This window comes from Pristis pectinata, chromosome 14 (genome assembly GCF_009764475.1).
Source record: "Pristis pectinata isolate sPriPec2 chromosome 14, sPriPec2.1.pri, whole genome shotgun sequence".
Classification (NCBI taxonomy): Eukaryota; Metazoa; Chordata; class Chondrichthyes; order Rhinopristiformes; family Pristidae; genus Pristis; species Pristis pectinata.
This window is the reverse complement of record NC_067418.1, coordinates 1,729,595-1,752,629: the sequence shown is the minus strand read 5'-3', so window position 1 is coordinate 1,752,629 and position 23,035 is coordinate 1,729,595.

Below are 23,035 nucleotides of genomic sequence, written 5' to 3'. Positions count from 1 at the left end.
CAGCAGACTGTGTGTTGCTCCAGGCTCCAGCAGCTGCAGTCTCTGGTGTCTCCTGGCCATGGCAGAGGGCTGACGGTGTGTGGAAGTCTGAGGCCAGTGGTGTACTGCAGGAATCGGTGGTATTGCTAGTGGATTATTGTTGTCACCGAGCTACAGTGGAAAATCTTCTATTTTGCACGCCATCCAGACAGATCATGCCATGCATAATTACACTGAGGTCGTAAAAAGAAGACAATGCAGAATATAGTGTTACAGTTACAGAGGAAGTGCAGTGCAGGCAGACAAGAAGGTGCAAGGGCCGCGATGAGGTAGATTGGGAGATCAAGAGTTCTTTAGCGTACAAAAGGTCTGTTCAGGAGGCTGATAACAGCGGGATAGAAGCTGTCCTTGAACCCGGTGGTACATGCTTTCAGGCTTTTGTACCTTCTGCCCGATGGCAGGGGGGAGAAGAGAGAATATCCGGGGTGGGTGGGGTATTTGATTATGTTGGCTGCTTTACCGAGGCAGCAAGAAGTGTAGACAGAGTCCATGGAGGGGACGCTGGTTTCCGTGATGTGCTGGGCTATGTCCACAACTCTCTGCAGTTTCTTGCAGTCACGGGCAGAGCAGTTGCCGTACCAAGCCGTGATGCATCTGGATAGGATGCTTTCTATGGTGCATTGATTAAAAATTGGTGAGTGTCAATGGGGACGTGCCGAATTTCCTTAGCCTCCTGAGGAAGTAGAGGCACTGGTGAGCTTTCTTGGCCATACATGGTTGGACTGGGACAAATTGTTGGTGATATTTACCTCTAGGAACTCGTGCTGGGACCTTGTAGTTTGTTATGTCCATTAACGACTTGGATATGAATTTAGGGGGTGCGATCAGTAAGTTTGCAGCTGACACATGAATTGGTGATGTTGTTGAAAGTGAGGAGAGTGGTTGGGCTACCGGGCAACACAGTGCAGAGAGAGAGCAGATTGGGTGGAGTTGGGGCAGCAAGGTCAGTGGATGTCAAGAGGCAGCATGGTGGGTGACAGAGGGAGGGAGATAGCGGGAGAGGGAGGGGAAGGGGGCGGGAGAAATGGGGAAGAGAAGGGGGAGAGGTACGAGGAGGTGCAGAGGAGGGAGAGAGGAGGAGAGGAATGAGAGAGACTTGAGGGAAGGAAGGTGAGAGGGAGGAGGAGCGGGGTGTGGAGTGGGAGGGGTGTAATGGGGCAGAGTGGGGAGAGGGGTGGTGGGGTTGCCGAGGGGGGTGGGAGCAGGTCGGTGGAGGGTAGGATTTGGAGCCGGGAGCTGCAGGGACAAGAGGAAAACACGCACTTGCCTTTGAGTTTGGAGACCTCTTCCAGCAGCTCCTGGGATCGAAGACGCTCGCTGTCTCTCTCACATTCCAGCGTCCTTATTTGTCGCAGCCTCAGGTCACTTTCCTTTGTGGCCTGATCCACCTTGGTTTGGTTTTCCAGGGAGTTCCTCTCGGTCAGCACCAGTCGGTACCCAACATCAGTGAGCTGCAAGGGAAACGGTCCGATTCTGTCATGGGATGAGCAGTGATCGGGATCGGTCGCAAAGGCACCCTCGGCAACCCCACTCCCTTCTCCCCACTCTGCCCCATTTCACCCCCCCCCCATCCACCCCCACACTCCTCCTCCCTCCCTGGAGGATCACCAGGCAAGGCGCAGACCTCCAGAAACAGGGATGATTATTGAGTCGTTACCAGTTGCTGAGTACAAATCGCATTCAAGAAAGTAACAGTGACTGAGCCGATGAACAAGGAGCCCTTGAGCCTGTCTTTTTCCCTCAGATATATCCCCGGTCCCAGAGTATCCAACCAGTGGGAAGAGTTTCATTCCATCTGGCCAATCAGCTCCCTCCAATATCCTGAGAACCTCAATCAACCCAGCTCGTAATCTTCTTCACTCCAGGGAACAGAGTCATACAGCACGGAAACAGGCCCTTCAGCCCAAGTGGTCCGTGCTGACCAAGATGCCCATTTAAGCTAGTCCCATTTGCCTGTGTTTGGCCTGTATCCCTCTAAACCTTTCCTGTCCATGTACCTGTCCAAGTACCTTTTAAATGTTGTTAATGTACCTGCCTCACCCACTTCCTCTGGCAGCTCGTTCCATATACTCACCACCCTCTGAGTGAAAAAGTTGGTCCTCAGGTCCCTATTAAATCTCTGCCCTCTCACCTTAAACCTGTGCCCTCTAGTTCTTGGTTCCCCAACCCTATCGATGCCCCTCATGATTTTATACACCTCTGTAAGATCACCACTTATTCTCCTACGCTCCAATGAAAAAAGTCCCAGCCTGCTCGACCTTCCTCCATAACTCAGTCCCTCGAGTCCCAGCAACATCCTTGTAAATCTCCTCTGCGCTCCTTCCAGCTTAATGGCATCTTTCCTATAGCAGGGTGACCAAAACTGAACAAAATATTCCAAATTCGGCCTCACCAACTTCTTGTACAACTGCAACATGACATCCTAACTCCTGTACTCAGTGCCCTGACTAATGAAGGCCAGCGTGCTGAACGCCTTCTTCACCACCCTGTCTACCTGCAATGCCACGTTCAGGGAACCATGTACCTGTACTCCTAGGTCCCTCTGTTCTACAACACTCCCCAGGGCCCTGCCATTCACTGTGAAATTCCTACCCTCATTTGTCTTCCCAAAATGCAACACCTCGCACTTATCCGAATTAAACTCCATTTGCCATTCCTCGGCCCACTGACCCAGCTGATCAAGATCCCTCTGTAAATCCTGAGAACCATCTTCACTGTAACAACACCTCCGTTTTAATGCCATCTGCAAACTTACTAACCGTGCCTGTACATTCTCGTCCAAACCACTGATACACATGACAGTCCCAGTTGCTGTGAATTAACCCACTGCTCCAGGAATCATTTGGATTAAGGTCTGCTGCCACTCTCTGGGCTAGTTTATCCTCCCAGTGGGCCAGAGTGGCTCCCAGTATTCCTGATGTGGTCTGACTCCGGCATGGGACATCCGAGGTAGACAGGGCACACTAAAGGAAGAGCAAAGCATTGGCTGGCTGGTCACAACACTGACTGACGAATGGCCAGCTGTTGACGGAGATAACCCATGGGGCAACGGAGTGGTGCAGTGGGCAGAGCTGCTGCCTCACAGCTCCAGAGACTTGGGTTCGATCCCGACCTCAGCTGCTGTCTGTGTGGATGGGACTGCTGTTGTAATGGAGGATACGTGGGGTGATGAGGGTGGAGGCTGCTCCTGCCCCAGCTCCGTGTTGTGGATCCTGGCTGTAACATGGCAGTGAGCCACCTCTCTCAGCAGGATGAATGGTTACCTTCTCCTGGAGATTGCTGACCTCCTCCTGCAGGCTGAGGTTGAGTGCCTGCAGTCTGTCCCTCTCCTCCCTCAGCACCGTCACCTGGGACTCAGCGAAGATGCGAGCTTGCTCAGCTTCCTCCTTTCTGCAAGATGCTGCCCCCGCCAGTCGAGCAGAGAGCGCGGCTCGTTCCTGTGCCTCAGAGATCTGGTGCCTGAGCTGGAGGGGAGAGAGGGGACGGGAGGAGAGAGGGGACGGGAGGGGGGAGAGAGGGAGAGAGGGAGGGATAGAGGGAGGGGAGAAGGGAGGGAAGGAAGGAGAGAGAGAGGGTGGGGAGAGAGATAAGGAAGGGAAGGATAGCCAGAGAGAGAGAACCAAGAGGCAGGAAGAGGGAGTAAGAGCGAAAGAGGGAAAGAGGGAGTGAGAAGAACAAGGAGATAGAGTGGGGCGAGAGGGGAATATTGAGGGGGGAGAGAGGTTGAATATGTGGTCACCAGCGGCTGTTGTACTTCATGAATATTCTCAAGGATCTCTCAGCCAAGACGTGAGAACAGGAGTTGGGACGTGATGTTACAGCTGTACAAAACGTTGGTGAGGCCGCACTTGGAGCGCTGTGTGCAGTTCTGGTCACCACACTACAGGGAGGGTGTGATTAGACTCGAGAGGGTGCAGGAAAGATTCACGAGGATGTTGCCCGGATATGGAGGGATTGAGGTGCAAAAGAGGTTGGACAGGCCGGGTCTGTCTTCCCTGGAGCGAAGGAGGCTGAGAAGTGACATGATAGAGGTTTATAAAATTGAGAGGCACAGATAGGGTAGGTAGCCAGTGTATGTGTCCCAGGGTAGAGGTGTCTAAAACTAGAGGACATTGGTTTAAGGTGAGAGGGAGGAGGTTTAAAGGGGGTCTGAGGGGTACACAGGGTAGTGGGTATTGGGAATGAGCTGCCAGAGGAGGAGGTGGAGGCAGGAACAGTAACAACGTTTAAGAGGCATCAGGACAGGTACTTGAATGAGCAGGGCACAGCGGGAGGTGGAATTAATGCAGGTGTGGAGTTAGTGTAGACAGGCATGGGGTCGGCATTGACACAATGGGCCGAAGGGTCTGTTCCTGTACCGTACAACTCTAGGAGTGTAAATGATGAGCAACTGTCACACTGTTCTGTCCCACACCATCAAAGTGTGATTGTAACTTCCATCTATCACCTCACCCAGCCCCACTCCACCTCCCACCTACTCAAACTTGGGCCTCACCGCTCCAGAGACCCGGGTTCAGTCCTGACCTCCGGCGCTGTCTGTGTGGAGTTTGCACGTTCTCCTTGTGACCGCGTGGGTTTTCCCGGGAGCTCTGGTTTCCTCCCACATCCCAACGACGTGCAGGTCAGTGGCCTAATTGTCCTCCGTTACTTGCTCCTAATGAGAGTAGGTGAGAGGAAGAATCTGGGGGGAGTTGATGGGTATGTGGGGAGAATAAAATGGGATCAGTGTAAGTGTGTGGTTGTTGGTCAGTACAGAATCAATGGGCCGAAGGGCCTGTTTCCATGCTGTCTGACTCTGGCCAGTCCCAGTTCTGCACTGCAACCCCAGTGAGGAGCAGAACAATCCTTGGATGGGTTCTGGGAGTAAAATCTGGGAGATTCCTCCCTCATCTCCCAGAGAAATGAGTTGTGGTCTCATTGGAAACCTCTCCTCAGATCCCACCTCTTACTGAGGCAGCACTAACTCTTCACTCTTGTGGTTCCAGTTGGAAAATGTGCAGTGAATCTGCCTCGCTCACTGGTCAGCAACCAGCCCAGAGGTCAAACAGGGAGAAAATCATCAGGTGGATGTTGGTGACATTGTTATGCAGTGAGTATTGGCCACTGCACGTCTTCAATGTTAATAACTTCCCACAGTGCGCCGCTCCCTCAGCGCCGCCCCACTCGCAGTGCGCCGCTCCCTCAGCAACACCTCTCTGGCCGTACAGCATTTAAGGGGAATGATTTAAAGAGAATGTTCCTGCAGGTGTCTCATGTGCACCACCTGGTGGGTATTCCCTAAACTACAACTGGTGTAATCAGACTGGAGACTGGTTCATGATCTGTACAAGACCAGCAGTTTCCTGCCTTTGCACTGAATCCTTTGATCCCAATTTCCAACGAATATTTATCTTGAAGATTCTGACTGTAATGGCTGCTGTTAAACTGGCAGGTTGCTCCTGTAACAGTGCTGCGCTGGGCTCTTGTGTAGTTGAAACTGACAGGTGCCACAAACAGCTGTGTCACGTTGTCCTCCACGTCCGAGTGAGTGAATGAGTGACTGTGTGACTGTGTCAGTCAGCTCTACATCTGTCCAGGACCCTCAGTACACTGCACCGGTGATGAGTTGGGGGTGTTGTGGATAGTGTGGAGGGCTGTCAGAGGTTACAGCGGGACACAGGATGCAAAACTGGGCTGAGAAGTGGCAGATGCAGTTCAACACAGTTAATTGTGAAGTGGTTCATTTTGGTAGGTCAAATATGATGGCAGAATATAGTATTAATGGTAGGACTCTTGGCAGTGTGGAGGATCAGAGGGATCTTGGGGTCTGAGTCCATAGGACGCTCAAAGCAGCTGCACAGGTTGACTCTGTGGTTAAGAAGGCATATGGTGTATTGTCCTTCATCAATCGGGGAATTGAATTTAGGAGCCGAGAGGTATTGTTGCAGCGATATAGGTCCCTGGTCAGACCCCACTTGGAGTACTGTGCTCAATTCTGGTTGCCTCACTACAGGAAGGATGTGGAAGCCATAGAGAGGGTGCAGAGGAGATTTACAAGGATGCTGCCTGGAATGCGGAGCATGCCTTATGAAAACAGGTTGAGGGAACTCGGCCTTTTCTCCTTGGAGCAATGAAGGATGAGGGGGAACCTGATAGAGGTGTATAAGATGATGAGAGGCATTGATCGGGTGGATAGTCAGAGGCTTTTCCCCAGGGCTGAAATGGTTGCCACAAGAGGACACAGGTTTAAGGTGCTGGGAAGTAGATGTCAGGGGTGCGTTTTTTACTCAGAGAGTGGTGAGTGCGTGGAACGGGCTGCCGGCAACGGTGGTGGAGGCTGATATGATAGGGTCTTTTAAGAGACTTTTGGATAGTTACATGGAGCTCAGAAAAAGAGTGCTATGGGTAAGCCTAGTAATTTCTAAGGTAGGGACATATTCGGTACAGCTTTGTGGGCTGAAGGGTCTGAATTGTGCTGTTTGTTTTCTATGTTCTATGTGGATGTGTGAAAGATTTGGCTGTATGGAGAGGTTGGACAAACTTGGGTTGTTTTCTCTGGAGAATCAGAGGCTGAGGGGAGACCTGATAGAAGTTTATGAGAGGCATTGATAGGGTACACAGTCAGAATCTTTTCCCCAGGGTAGAAATGTCAAATACCAGAGGGCATGTATTTAAGGTGAGAGGGTGAAAGTTTAAAGGAGATGTGCAGGGCAGGTTTTGTTTTTACACAGAGAGTGGTGGGTCCTGGAACGGGCTGCCAGGGGAGGTGGTGGAGGCAGATACGATAGCAACGTTTAAGAGGCTGTTAGACAGACATGGGTGAAGGGTCTGCTTCCGTGCTGCCTGACTCTGGCTCTCTGGCCCCTGGTTGAGTCTTCATATACACCTAGCAAACGGCTGGGTCTCCACGGACACCCACTCTGCCACTGACCCCACTCACAAGGCCACATTCTGTTCCCCGCCTGGCTGTGTTGTCTCTGCTTAGCCAAGGGTGAGGTCTGTGCACGAGGTGGTGGGGTGCGGGATGTGTTGGGGTATGATGGCATAGTGATTAAGGAAGTAGTCAAGCAGCCAGACCTCTGGATCACTGATGCAGGGACAAAGTTCAAATCCCAGTCCAGCAGACGGGGAATTTAAATTCAAGTAACAAATGAGGAATTACTCAAAAATCTATTCTCGGTAACAGTAACCATAAAGCGAGTGGATTGTAATAAATACCCACTCATTCCTTATTCAGTCTGGCCTATACGTGACTCCAGACCCACCCATGTGATGGCCTCAGTTGCTGGTGTCTACATCTGTGAACGGTTTAGATTCCCAGCCAGTACCTCTTTAACCGTAGAACACATCTCCTGGTTTAAGAGCCTTAGGTTTCTTGCACTGACTTCCCTCTTGGACAGTGGACAGACCCCCTCTGCGTGCAGCTCTTTGCTCAGCCAGTTGTTTCTCTGTTTCAGCTCCTCACATTCCTGTCGATAAACAAGTTGGACAGGACGGTGCAGTGACCTCATGAACCACAGAGGATCTACTCTTCTCCATTTAATTTTAGCTAAATGAACTCTGAAAATAAAATCTCCCAAGTTTTACAAAGAGAACAATCATTTATTACTACTGTTAACACTGAAGTTTCATTCCAATATCAGCATTTTTAAATCCACACATAGAATTAGAATCCCCTTTTAGAAATCAGTTGGGGGTAGGTTGCTCCCTTGCTGTATAATATATGTCAGTCATTGCAAACTTCAGCTCTGCTGAAGCCCTGGAAGTTTGGCACAAGGTGCAGCAACTTTTGTATAAACACACGGAGAGCAGCAGCCGAGGACCAGGTCTGCCCCAGGACTGTAGATTCATCCATGTAGCAGCTTCACAAGTGCACCCAGCACAGTACACACAGTCATGGTGATAGTTTATTTTCCAGATGGAACACTTAATCTGTGCATATGCTGAAACTTCACGTTCCTGCTGCAGACAGGTGGTCCAGTCTGAAAGCAGGTACATCACAATGACTGCACACCTGCCTGAACATGGTCTGTATCTCTCCATTCCCAATGCCTCTTCAATGCTGCTGCTTCCACCAGCTCCTGAATGTCAAAAAGGTGCAATGGGTTAGACTGAGAGGTCAAGAGTTCATCTTTATTGTACAAGAGGTCTGTTCAGATATGTAGGTAATAGCACGGAGATAGAGAGGGCTTGGCCGGGCTAGGTCTTTATTCCTTGGAACGTAGGAGAATGAGGGAACAACCTTATAGAAATGTTTAAAATTATGAAAGGCATAGATAAGGTGGACGGTAACAGTCTTTTCCCCAGGGTAGGGGAGTCCAAGACTAGGTTTAGGGTGAGAGGGGAAAGATTTAAAAGGGACCTGAGAGGCTACTTGAATGCAATACTTGATCTCCTATTAGGGAACCAGACAGGTCAGGTGACAGAAGTATGTGTAGGTGAACATTTTGGGTCCAGTGACCATAATGTCATTATTTTAAGTTACTTATGGATAAGGACAGGTCTGGTCCTCGAGTTGAGGTTCTAAATTGGAGAAAGGCCAATTTTGTGGAAATGAGAAAGGATATAGGAAGAGTGGATTGGGATGAGTTGTTTTCTGGCAAGGATGTGCTCAGTAGGTGGAAGGCCTTCAAAGGCGAAATTTTGAGAGTACAGAGTTTGCATGTTCCTGCCAGGATTAAAGGCAAAGTTAAAAAGCATAGGGAACCTTGGTTTTCAAGGGATATTGGCGATCTGCTTAAGAAAACTAGAGAGGTGTATAGCAGGTATAGGCAACTAGGAACAAATAAGGTACTTGAAGAGTATAGAAAAAGTAAGAAAATACTAAAAAAGGAAATCAGGAAGGCAAAAAGAAGACATGAGGTTGCTTTGGCAGATAACGTGAAGGTAAATCCGAAGGGTTTCTACAAGTATATGAAGAATAAAAGGATAGTAAGAGACAAAATTGGTCCCCTAGAAGATCAGAGTGGTCGTCTATGTGTGGAGCCTCAGGAGATGGGGTAGATCTTAAACAATTTTTTTGCATCAGTATTTACGCAGGAAATGGGCATAGTGGATATGGAAGGAAGGGAAACAAGCAATAGAGTCATGGAACATATAGAGATTAAAGAGGAGGAGGTGCTTGCTGCCTTACAGCGAATAAAGGTAGATAAATCCCCTGGGCCAGATAAGATATTTCCTCGTACATTGAGGGAGACTAGTGTAGAAATTGCAGGGGCCCTGGCAGGTATATTTAAAATGTCCTTAGCCACGGGTGTGGTGCCGGAGGACTGGAGGGTAGCTCATGTTGTTCCGTTGTTTAAAAACGGATCTAAAAGTAAACCAGGTAATTACAGGCCAGTGAGTGGGTAAGTTATTGGAAGGTGTTCTGAGAGATCGGATATACAAGTATTTGGACAGCCAAGGGCTGATTAAGGATAGTCAGCATGGCTTTGTGCATGGTAGATCGTGTTTAACAAATCTTGTAGAGTTTGTCGAGGAGGTTACCAAGAAAGTAGATGAAGGAAAGGATGTGGATGTTGTCTACATGAACTTTAGTAAGGCCTTTGACAAGGTCCCACATGGGAGGTTAGTTCAGAAGGTTCAGACACTAGGTATCCATGGAGAGGTTGTAAACTGGATTCGAAATTGGCTGTGTGGGAGAAGACAGAGAGTGGTAGTGGACGATTGTTTCTCAGACTGGAGGCCTGTGACTAGTGGTGTGCATCAGGGATCTGTGTTGGGGCCATTGTTGTTTGTTGTCTATATCAATGATCTAGATGATAATGTAGTAAATTGGATCAGTAAGTTTGCTGATGACACTAAGATTGGAGGTGTAGTGGACAGCGAGGAAGGCTTTCAAAGCTTGCAGAGGGATCTGAGCCAAATGGAAGAATGGGCCAGAAAACGGCAGATGGGATTTAATGCAGACAAGTGTGAGGTGTTGCATTTTGGAAGGACAAATCAAGGTAGGACATACACAGTAAATGGTAGGGCACTGAGGAGTGCAGAGAAACAAAGGGATCTGGGAGTTCAGATACATAATTCCCTGAAAGTGGCGTCGCAGGTAGACAGGGTTGTAAAGAAGGCTTTTGGCATCCTGGCATTCATAGGTCAAAGTATTGAGTACAGGAGTTGGGATGTTATGGTGAGGTTGTATAAGACATTGGTGAGGCCAAATTTGAAGTATTGCGTGCAGTTCTGGTCACCTAACTATAGGAAGGATATCAGTAAGATTGAAAGAGTGCAGAGGAGATTTACTAGAATGTTGCTGGGTCTTCAGGAGTTGAGTTACAGGGAAAGATTGAACAGGTTAGGACTTTATTCTTTGGAGCGCAGAAGAATGAGGGGAGATTTGATAGAGGTTTACAAAATTATGAGGGGTATAGACAGAGTTAATGTGAATAGGCTCTTTCCACCTAGATTAGGAGAGATAAGTATGAGAGGACATGACTTTATGGTGAAAGGAGAAAGGTTTAGGGGGAACTTCTTCACAAAGAGTGGTGGGAGTATGGAACGGGCTGCCATCTGATGTAGTAAATGTGGGCTCACTCTGAAGAAATAAATTGGATAGATACATGGATGGGAGAGGTCTGGAGGGTTATGGACTGGGTGCAGGTAAATGGGACTAGTGGAATAACGTTTCGGCACAGACTAGAAGGGCCGAATGGCCTGTTTTTCTGTGCTGTAGTGTTCTATGGTTCTAACTTTTTCACACAGAGGGTGGAGAGTATATGGAACGAGCTGTCAGAGGAAGTGGGTGAGGCAGGTACAACAGGATCATTTAAGAAGCACTTGGATAGGTACATGGAGGGGTGGGGCTTGGAGGGATATGGGCCGAATGCAAGAAATTGGGACTAGCTGGGTGGGCAACGTGGTCGGCATGGACTGTTTGGGCCGAAGGGCCTGTATCTGTGCCGTATTGTTCTATAAAAGTCTATGAGATGTGAATAAAATAAGGTTAGAGCACTAGGGGATTTCAATTTTCCAAATGTGTACTGGGATTGCCCTAGTGTAGAAGGCTCAGAAGGGGCAGAATTTTTGAAGGGTGTCCAGGAGAGCTTTTAACAGAGTATGTAGATAGACCAGCGAGGGAAGGAACATTACTGGACCTTGACCTGGGGAATGTAACTGGTCAGTGGGGGAGCAGTTTGGAGACAGTGACCATAACTCCGTACATTTCAAAGTGGTTATGGAAAAAGATAGGAATAGACCAGGAATAAAGGTCTTAAATTGGGGAAGGCCAATTTCATTAAAATAAGACAGGACTTGGCCAAGGTAGATTGGGAGCATCTACCTACAGGTAAGTCTACATCTGCATGGTGGGAAGCATTCAAAGGAGAAACAGCCAGAGTTCAGGGGCAACATATTCCTGTAAGGGTGTTAGCCAAGGGTAACAAGTACAGGGAACCAGGGATGCTGAAGTTTGGATAAAGCAAGCCTACAGAGAACTGAAGACAGGAGGCCTGTGAGGAGTGGAACAAGTGTAGGGAGGTGCTTAATAAGGAAATTCGGAGGGCAAAGAGCGGTCACAAAATATCACTGGCAGATAGGGTTCAGGTAAATCCAAAAGCATTTTCTATGTATATTAGGGACAGAGGAATAACCAGGGAAAGGTAGGACCCATTAGGGATAATGAATTTTCTGTGCATAGGGCCACAAGGTACTAAATGAACACCTTTCACTGGTACTCACAAAGGAAGCTGACTTTGTGGATGAAGGATTCAACGAAGGGGAAGGGGAAGGGGAAATTCTCAAGCAAGTCTCCATAAATAAAGAATCAGAATCAGGTTTATTATCACTGACATATGTCGTGAAATGTGTTGTTCTGCGGCAGCAGTACAGTGCAAAGCATAAAAATTACTGTAAGTTACAAAAATAAACAGTGCAAAAGAGGAATATTGAGGTAGTGTTCAAGGGCAGGCACGGTAGTGTAGCGGTTAGCGCGATGCTACTACAGCGCCAGCGACCCAGGTTCAATTGCTGCTGCTGTCTGTAAGGAGTTTTTATGTTCTCCCCGTGTCTGCGTGGATTTCCTCCGGGTGCTCCAGTTTCCTCCCACATTCCAAAGACGTACGGGTTAGGAAGTTGTGGGCATGCTATGTTGGCACTAGAAGCGGGGCGACACTTGTGGGCTGCCCGTAGAACACTCTATGCAAAGATGTATTTCACTGTGTGTTTCGATGTACATGTGACTAATAAAGATATCTTATCATGGGTGGTGCTCAGGAGGTTCTCAATGCCTGTGCAGGTTTAAAGGTGGATAAACCCCCAGGGCCAGATGGGATTTACCCTAGGCTGCACTTGGAGGCAAGGGAAGAGATTGCTGGAGCGCTGGCTGAGAATTTTTAAACCTTCGCTGCCCACAAGTGAGGTACCAGATGACTGGAAGACAGCGAATGTGGTCCCCAAGAAGGGAAAGTGTGGCAAATACAGACCTGTGAGCCTAACATCAATGATAGGGAAGTTATTGGAAAACATTCAGAGGGAGAGGATGAATGCTCATTTGGAAATGCAGGGACTGATCAGAGACAGCTAGCATGGCTTTGTCAAGAGCAGAAAACAATAAAGATATCTTTATTACTCACATGTATATTGAAACACACAGTGAAATGCATCTTTCTGCGTAGTGTTCTACGGGCAGCCCACAAGTGTCGCCCCGCTTCTAGTGCCAACATAGCATGCCCACAACTTCCTAACCCGTACGTCTTTGGAATGTGGGAGGAAACTGGAGCACCCGGAGGAAACCCACACAGACACGGGGAGAAGGGGAGAACGTACAAACTCCTTACAGATAGCAGCCGGAATTGAACCTGAGTCGCTGGCGCTGTAAAGTGTTACGCTAACCGTTATACTACAGATGATACTTTGGTCTTTACCACAGGAGGATTTGAATATACGAGCAAGGAAGTTTACTGCAATTGTATAGAACCTTGGTGAGACCACAGCTGGAGAACCGTGTACAGTTTTGATCTGTTGCCCAAGGAAGGATTACTTGCCATTGCAAAGATTCACTAGACTGGTTCCAGAGAAGACAGGTTTGCTGAATTAGGGGGGGATTGAGTGGACTGGGATAGTATTAGAAGAATGAGAGGAGATCTTGTTGAAACACAATATTGTTAAAGGGTTTGATAGGCTGGATGCAGAGAGGACGTCTTCCTTGGCTGAGGGATTTAGTTCCGGGGGGGGGGGGGGGGGGGGTCACAGGCTCAGAATAAGGCATTGGTTGACCTGGGGAGAAATTTCTTCACCCAGGGGAAGGTGAACCTTTGGAATTCTCTCCCCCAGAGGTCTGAGGAGGCTCTGTCACTGCATTCATTCCAAATAGAGATTTCTGATATTAACGGAACCAAAGAATATGGGAAGGTGCAGGAAATTGACTCTTTGAGGTAGAAGATCAGCTGTGATCTTGATGAATGGTGGAGCAGGCTCGACGAGTCAGATGACCTACTCCTGATGTTATTTCTCCTGGTCTGCCTTCTTATAAAACAGGTGACTCCAGTCCCGCATCAACTGGCTTGACTTTGGGCAGCACACCTCTCTGGTTGTATCAAACCATGGTCAATTCAAAGGGAAGGTCCATCACTTCCTTCCGAAGGGGATCCAGGGGTAGCCAGCACTAGACAAAACTCCGCATCACCCACCTCTAGTATTCAGGTGTCTGCATTTACTAAAATGACCAAATTTAGCCCACACACAGTGCCACAGCCCTGACACATGAATGCTGGGTTACTTGAGGTATGTTTAGCAAAGAGCGTGAAACTTAAGCTGCTCCTCAGGGACACAATATCTCCAGATAAGATTCCATCCTGACAAATCATTACTTCATGGACTAGAGCAGCTGTGGGAGAGGTTGGACAAACCTGGGTTGTTTTCTCTGAAGTGTCAGAAGCTATCAGAAGTTTATAAAATTATGAGAGGCACAGATAGAATGGACAGTCAGAGACCTTTTCCCAGGGTCAAAACATTTAATACTAGAGGGCACAGCTTTGTGAGAGGGGGAAAGTTAAAGGGAGATGTGTGGGGTAAGTTTTTTTTAAACCACAGAGTGCGGTGGGTGCCTGGAATGTGCTGCCGGGGTGGTGGTGGAGGCAGATACAATAGAGGTGTTTGAGAGGCTATTTGACAGACACACAAACATGTAGGGATTGGAGGGATATGGATCACCTACAGGCAGAAGGGATTAGTTTCATTTGGCATCATGTTTGGCACAGATATCGCGGGCCGAAGGGCCTGTTCCTGTGCTGTACTGTTCTGTGATTGGAGTTATGGTATCATAGAGTTATACAGCATGGAAACATTCAGCCCAAACATCCATGCTGACCAAGCTAGTCCTATTTGCCTGCGTTCAGCCCATATCCCTCTAAACCTTTCCTACCATGTGCCTGTCCAAATGTCTTTTAAATGTTGTAATTGTACCCGCCTCTCCCACCTCCTCTGGCAGCTCGTTCCACACCCCCGTCACCCTCTGGGTGAAAAACTTGCCCCTCAGGTCCCTTTAAATCTTTCCCCCCTCACCTTAAACCTGTGCCCTCTTTCCCCAACCCTGGGGAAAAGACTGTGACCATCCACCTTATCTATGCCCTTAATGATTTTATAAACCTCAAACCCCTACTACACTCCAGGGTAAAAAAAAAGACCCAGCCTGTCCTTATAACTCCAGCCCTCCAGTCCCGGCAACATCCTCATGAATCTCTTCTGCACCCTTTCCAGCTTAATGATGTCCTTCCTATCACCGGGCGACTAGACAATTTACCAGATTTACCAGGACGCTGCCTGAATTGGAGAGCATGTCTAATGAGGAAAGGTTGAGTGAGCTAGGGCTTTTCTCTCTGGAGAGGAGGAGGATGAGAGGTGACTTAATAGAGGTGTACAAAATGATAAGAGGCATAGATCGAGTGGACGGTCAGAGACTTTTCCCAGGGCGACAATGGCTGGCACGGTAGTGTAGCAATTAGCCTAACGCTATTACAGTGCCAGTGACCTGGGTTCAATTCCGGTCGCTGTCTGTAAGGAGTTTGTATGTTCTCCCCGTGTCTGCATGGGTTTCCTCCGGGTGTTCTAGTTTCCTCCCACATTCCAAAGACCTACGGGTTAGAAAGTTGTGGGCATGCTATGTTGGCGTCGGAAGCGTGGCGACACTTGCGGGCTGTCCCCAGAACACTCTACGCAAAAGATGCATTTCACTGTGTGTTTCAATGTACCTGTGACTAATAAAGATATCTTATCTTATCTAACATGAGGGGGCACAATTTTAAGGTGATTGGAGGAAGGTATGGGGGGATGTTAGGGCTAAGTTTTTTTTACACAGAGAGTGGTGGGTGCATGGAACACACTGCCGGTAGAGGTTGTGGGGGCAGATACATTAGGGACATTTAAGAGACTCTTAGATAGACACATGAATAATAGAAAAATGGAGGGCTATGTGGGAGGGAAGGGTTAGATAGATCTTAGAGCAGGATAAAATGTCGGCACAACATCGTGGGCCAAAGGGCCTGTACTGTGCTGTAATGTTCTATGTCAATACTCCAAGTATAGTTTCACCAACATCTTGTACAGCTGTAATATGACATCCCATGCAACATGGACTCTAGAACAGGCTGAGCAGAGAATTGACCTGCCTCAGGTAAGGAAGGTAAAGGGGAGACAGATCCAGGGTCAGAGTCAGGGGTATTGGTCAGGGTTATGGCCGGGGTTGGGAATGAGATCAGAGACATGGTCTGGGCTGCAGACAGGGCCATGGTGTAGGTTGACAGTTAGTGTTACAGGTCAGGGTTGGGATGGGTCATCATGGGGCTCAGGTCACGGTTAGGATGGGCGGGTTTCAGGGTCCAATCTAACCCCAGAGCAAAGCGAGGTTCCATGGGTCTAGCCTGACACTGGGATGACTTATCTGGGGCCAACTGCCACCTGTCCCAATGGTCCTGAAGCTGCCCATTCCAGTACTGTGAACGGTTAGCCATGGGGAATGCTCAGGTGTCCCCAAGTCTAGAGATCACCACTGGGAAATGGGTAGGGAGACTCGTGATCTCTTGTGAAAAGGGAAATTGAAAGGGGCCCACTCCTTCCTCTGGAGAGCATGAGATTAGAGATAGGAGTGGGAGCCAGCCATTCGGCCCCTCGAGCCCATTCTGCCATTCAATAAAATCAGGGCTGACGTGACCTTGGCCTCAGCTCCAGGTTCCTGCTGCTCCCCAGAACGAGTGACTTCCCAGTCGTCCAAAAATCTGTCCTCATTGGCCTTGATTCATCTCCCATAACTCTCTCAGGGAGACAATTCCAAAATACACCTCCCCCCCCCCACCCCACCCAAGGGAAGAAATTCCTCCTCCTCTCTGTCAATGAGTGATCCCCTACCCTGACACGATGGCCCCTTATTCTAGATACCACCACCAGGGGAAGCATCCTCTCAGCATCCCTCTGAATCTCCCACTGAATCTTATGTTTCAATAAGATCACCTCTCATTGTCCTGAATACTCAGACAGACACATGAACAGGCAGGGAATGGAGGGACATAGACTATGTGCAGACAGCTGTGCAATTGTGTCGTGATCGGCACGGACATTGTGGGCTGAAGGGCTTGTTCCTGTGCTGTGCAAACTCTAATCTCTCAACCTTTCTTCTTGTGTCATTCCTTTCTTCCCAGGAACCACCTACTGAAGCTTCTCTGAATGGCCTCCACATCTGTCCTTAAATAAGAAAACTGTGCTCAATGCTGCAGGAATGATCCCACTGAGGCCCTGTCAGTTTGTAACTAGAATTCCCAACCTTATTACTCTGTCCCTCACCAATAAAGGCCAACGTCCCATTTGCCTTCCACATTACTTGCCGTCTCTTCAAGCTATCTTTCCATGTTTGATGCACACAGGTCCCTCTGTCCAGAAACATTCAGTCTCTCTCCACTTAAACAATATTCTGCTTCCCTATTCTTCTACAAAGTGGATAAACTGTCTCCCCACAGTAAAGACACCTGCATTAGACTGTTGTTCATTGACTGCAGCTCTGCCTTCAATACTGTAATTCCAAGCAAACTCATCTCCAGACTTTGAGACCTGGGACTCAACACCTCCATTTGCAAATGGATCCTTGACTTCATGACCAACAGACCACAATCAGTGAGGATAGGCAGCAACACCTCCAGCATGGTTATTCTCAACATTGGTGCCCCATAAGGCCGCGTCCTCAGCCCTCTACTCTACTCCCTATATACTCACGAATACGTGGCCAGATTCTGCTCTAACTCCATCTATAAGTTTGCAGATGATACCACCGTTGTAGGCTGTATCTCAAATAACAATGAGTCGGAGTACAGGAAGAAGATAGAGAGCCTAGTGACATGGTGTCATGATAATAAGCTTTCCCTCAATGTCAGCAAAACAAAAGAGCTGGTCATTGACTTCAGGAAGGGGGGCGGTGTACATGCACCTGTCTACATCAATGGTGCTGAGGTCGACAGGGTTGAGAGCTTCAAGTTCCTAGGAGTGAACATCTCCTAGGAACTTGGAACATCTCCTAGCCTGTCCTGGTCCAACCATGTAGACACAACAGCCAAGAAAGCTCACCAGTGCCTCTACTTCCTCAGGAGGCTAAAGAAATTCAGCATGTCCCCTTTGACACATCAATTTATATCGATGCACCACAGAAAGCATCCTATCTGGATGCATCATGGCTTGGTACGGCAACTGCTCTGCCCATGACTGCAAGAAACTGCAGAGAGTTGTGGACACAGCCCAATGCATCACGGACACCAGCCTCCCCTCCATGGACTCTGTCTATACTTCTCGCTGCCTCAGTAAAGCAGCCAACATAATCAAAGACCCCACCCACCCCGGACATTCTCTTCTTCCCCCCTCCCATAAGGCAGAAGATACAAAAGCCTGAAAGCAGGTACCACCAGGCTCAAGGACAGCTTCTATCCTGCTGTTATAAGACTATTGAATGTACTATCTTTCACTAGCATGATAAAATAGGCCCTTGACCTCACAATCTACCTCATTATGACCTTGCACCTTAGTCTTCCTGCACTGCACTTTCTCTGTAACTGTAACACTTTATTCTGCATTCTGTTATTGTTTTACTCTGTGCTACCTCAATGCACTGTGTAATGAATTGATCTGTATGAACGGCATGCAAGACAAGTTTTTCACTGTACCTCAGTACATGTGACAATAATAAACCAATTTACCGATTATACCCAGTCACTCAACTTACTGACATCCCCTTGCATCTTTCTCACAACTCAAAGGTCATCAGGTCATTGGCTGTGCTCTCTCAGGTGGATGTAAAGGAAGCCACTGCTGCCATCCGAAGGCAGCTGGGAGTAAGGGGGGGGGTGTTAAACCCTACGTCCTGGAGCCAAGATTTATCACCTGTATCACCAGGAGATCATTAACACATTTCTACAGTGGGATGAAGGAGGCTGAGGGGTGACCTTATAGAGGTTTATAAAATCATGAGGGGCATCGATAGGTTAGAAAGTCACACTCTTTTTCCCAGGGCAGGGGCGTCTAAAACCAGAGGGCACAGGTTTAAGGAGAGAGGGGAAAGATTTAAAGGGGACCTGAAGGGCAAGGTTTCCACAGAGAGTGGTGAGTATATGGAACAAGCTGCCAGAGGAAGTGGTAGAGGCAGGTATAATTATTTTTAAAAGGCATTTAGACAGGTACATGGATAAGATAGAGGGATATGGGCCAAACGCAGGTAAATGGGACTAGCTCAGTCAGCATGGACGAGTTGGGCCGAAGGGTCTGTTTCTGTGCTGTATAACTCTGGTACTCTATGACCATGTTTCCTATAATACAGCAGTAGCTGATTGGTTGTAGTGTCCCAGGGAAGATGCAACAGGTCATCATGATTGACAGCCCTTCTGTTCGCTCCCACACTTTAATATTCACAGACCCAATTCTGCCTCCTCGTTCCCCCGTAACCTTTAATAATGCACATCTGACCCCACTCTTCCCTCATTCCCTGTACCCTTTAATATTCCTTTTTTAATATATAAAAGTAGGGATGTAATTAAATCCTTGCTTTCCTGTCCGAAGGAATGCATTTCTCAGTAGTTGTTTGATCAGAGTGCTTTGTAATCTTGGATACTTTTATCAGCTTTACCAATTTTGGGCCCCATATCTAAGAAAGGATGTGCTGGCCCTGGAGAGGGTCCAGAGGAGGTTCACAAGAATGATCCCAGGAATGAAAGGCTTAACATATAAGGAGTGTTTGATGTCTCTGGGCCTGTACTTGATGCAGAAGGATGAGGGAGAATCTCATTGAAACTTACTGGACACTGAAAGGCCTGGATGGAGGGGATGTGGAGAGGATGTTTCCATCAGTGGGAGAGTCCAGGATCTGAGGGCACAGCCTCAGGATAAAGGGACGTCCCTTTCAAACTGAGATGAGGAGGTATTTCTTCAGGCAGAGGGTGGTGAACCTGTGAAATTCATTGCCACAGAGGGCAGTGGGGGCCAAGTCATTGGGTGTGTTTAAGGCAGAGATTGACAGGTTCTTGACTGGTGAGGGGGTTAAGGGTTACGGGGAGAAGGCGGGAGAATGGGGTTGAAGAAGACATCAGCCATGGTTGAATGGTGGAACAGACTCGATGGGCTGAATGGCCTAAGTCTGCTCCTATATTTTATGGTCTTTTCGTTGCTAACAAAAGAATTATTTGGTCAGGTTCTTGCCAGAATATGTCCCACACTCTCAGCATAAAACCTCAATGCAGATCCACTGAAAGGCTCGAATTTAATTACAAGGTATTCCAGAGTTATTAACTACAATGAAATGTGGTCACATTTATAAAAGAAAAAGCACAGCAGCCACAATGTGCTCAGTAAGTTCCCACAAACAGTATTGAGGCAATGACAAGATTGGTTTTAAAATTTTAAAACAAGGGCAGGATAAAAACAGACCCAGTTCAAGGATTTTATTGTAGGGATTTTTTTGTCTAGCTGCGTGGGTAGACAGTGTCTAACATCACTTCCAAAAGCTAGCACCTCTGGCAATGCAGCACCCCTCCATGACTGCACCAGAGTGTTAGGCTGAAGTCTAAGGAGTGGGGCTTATACCACCATTAAGGACCTTCCCTCTTCTCGTTACTACCATTGTGGACAAGGTACAGGAGCTGGAAGACCCACACTCAATGTTTTAGGAACAGCTTCTTCCCCTCCGCCATCAGATTTCTGAACAGTCCATGAACACTACCTCGTTATTCCTTTTGTTTTCACTATATATTTAATTTTGTAATTTATAGTAATGTTATGTCTTTGCACTGTACTGCTGCTGCAAACCAACAAATTTCACATCATATATCAGTGATAACAAACCTGATTCTGACCCTTCTGATTCAGAGGCAACAGTGCTGCAGCCTTTGATGCCAGAGGCAAGAGAAGACTTACCTTCCTTTTGCGGACAAGATCTCCCTGCAGCTGGCGAAATCGAGAGAGAGTTTCCCCTGGGCACAGAGTGCTGGTTGGGCGCATGTCCCCCTTCAGTCCCCTAGGATGCACCAGGCTTGAGCGCGAGGACACGGTACTCCTTACCAGTGGTCCTGCTCCCTCCTGTTCCGGCTCTGGCAGTGTGGCACAGTAGGGCAGGGAACTCCCATTCAAACCACTGCTGCTAATGGAGATCAGTCTGTGCAAGGAATGACACTCAGGCTTTCTCACTGCAGTCCAAGCAGGCTGCCTGTCACTCCGTGACCTGCTGAAGGGCATTCCTGCAGGAGACTGGAATGTTGATCAACAAACATCATCAAGCCAGCAGTGACCGATAACGATTATCCAACCCACAGCACCGTCCCAGATCCTGACACATGATTCCTGGGTCACCTGAGATGCGTATAGCCAAGAGCTTGAAACTCAAGTCAATTGTTAGGAACACGATGCCTTGAGATAAGGTTCCATTCTGACAGATCACGACTTAATGGATTAGAAGATGGAGGAATAGTCTCCAGAACAGGTTGATCAATAAACTGTCCTTAAGGTAAGGAAGGTGTGCGCTGATCAAGAGGAATGAAGTAGAGGTTTGGGTGGAGTGGGGGACAGGGGGGGGGGGGGGGAATTAAAATCGATTAAAATGGGATCTAGACTACAATCATTACAAAAGGGTGAGAGCAGGAATATACAGTGTTGAACCGAATGAGGAAGAGAAATGGGAGGTTATCAACCTTGGTGGAAAAAATATTAAAGTGGAGTATTTTTGAAACAGTGAGACGTTGTAAGGTGTGGCGTTCAGAGAAAGCTGGTTGTCCTTGTATACCAACTAATGAAAGCTAACATGTAGATACAGCAAGCTATATTGGTCTTTATTGCAAAACAATTTGAGTACAGGAGTACAGATGTCTTGCTGCAATCATATAGAGCCCTAAGGGACCAGATCTAAAATGTCACACAAGATCTGGTTTCCCTACTCAAGGGATGTAGCCAAGACGCACCAGATTGATTCCTGGGATGGGGGGGTGAGGGGGAGGTTTGTCGTATGAAGAGAACACTTACAGCATCTACAGGAGGCGCTGCCTCAAAGCGGCAGCATCTATCAGCAAGGATGTCCCACCATCCGGGCCATGCCCTCTTCTCGCTGCTACCATCCAGCAGCCTGAAGTCCCATACCATCAGGTTCAGGAACAGCTACTTCCCTACAACCATCAGGTTCTTGAACCGACCTGCACAACCCTAACCCTAACTCAGCAACACACTACGGACCACCTCTTGCACTGCCGAGGACTTGTTTCTAACTGTGTTTTTGCACTGTCTTGTTTTACATTGCCTTTTCCTTCACTATCCTGTATAATGTACAATTTATGTATAATTTATGTTCTGTATGTTGTCTGTCCCTATGTGCCTGTGATGCTGCTGCAAGTTTTTCACTGTACCTGTACCTCACCGTACTCGTGCACACGGCAATAAACTCGACTCAAGAGGCAAGGCAGAAAGGACCCGTACTCTCATGATCACATTGAAGTGTACAAGATTCTAACGCTGGAATGGGTGCAGAAAAGATTCAGAAGGATCTTACTGGGACTGGAGGGCTTGAGTTACAAGGAGAAATTGGACAGGCTGGGACATTTTCCCCTTGGAACAAAGGAGGCTGAGGGGTGATCTTATAGACATTTATAAAACCATGAGGGGCACAGATAAGGTGGACGGTCGCAGTGTTTTCCCCAGGATAGAGGAGTCTAAAACTAGAGAGCATAGCTTTAAGATGAGAGGGGAAAGATTTAAAGGGGACCTGAGGGGCAACTTTTTCCACACAGAGGTTGGTGGGTATGTGGAATGAGCTGCCAGAGGAAATGGTAAGAGATGGGTACAATAACAAGGTTCAAAAGAAATTTGGGTGCATGGACAAGAAAAGTTTAAGAGGGATATGGGCCAAATGCAAAGAAATGGGATTTGTTCAAGTAGACAATTTGGTCAGCATGGATGTTGGGCCGAAGGGCCTATTTCCATGCTGTATTATCCTACGACTCCGCAGGGATGTTGTTTTCAAAGACTGGGGTTCAGTCTCAATATAGGGGCCAGTCATTCAAGACTGAGATGAGAAGCAGTTTCTTAATCATGATGTAGGAGCCATTCGGGCCATCAGTTTATGCAGGTCCCAGAGTATTCCCATCGGTCCCATGCCCAACCTCTGCCATTTCCCAATAATCTGTTCTCTCTCACACACCATCAATCCTTTCCCACTACCCACTTACACCAGGGGTAATTTACAGCAGCCAATTAACCCACCAACCCGTACGTCTTTGGGATGTGGGAGGAAACCCGAGCACCCAGTGAAACCCATGCAGTCATAGGGGGAACATGCAAGCTCCACACAGACAGCACCCGGGGTCAGGATCGAACCTGGGTCACTGTGAGGCAGTGACTCTAATTGTGCTGCTTCACTCAGGAGGTACTGAGTCTATGCAACTGAGGGCTGTGGAGGCTCAATGCTGAGTATACTTAACAGATAGGTTATTGGATATTAAGAGAGTCAGGAGATATAGGGTCAGTGCAGAAAAGTGGCAATGAGTTAAAAGATTGAGTAGTAGAAGACACAAGGGGCCAA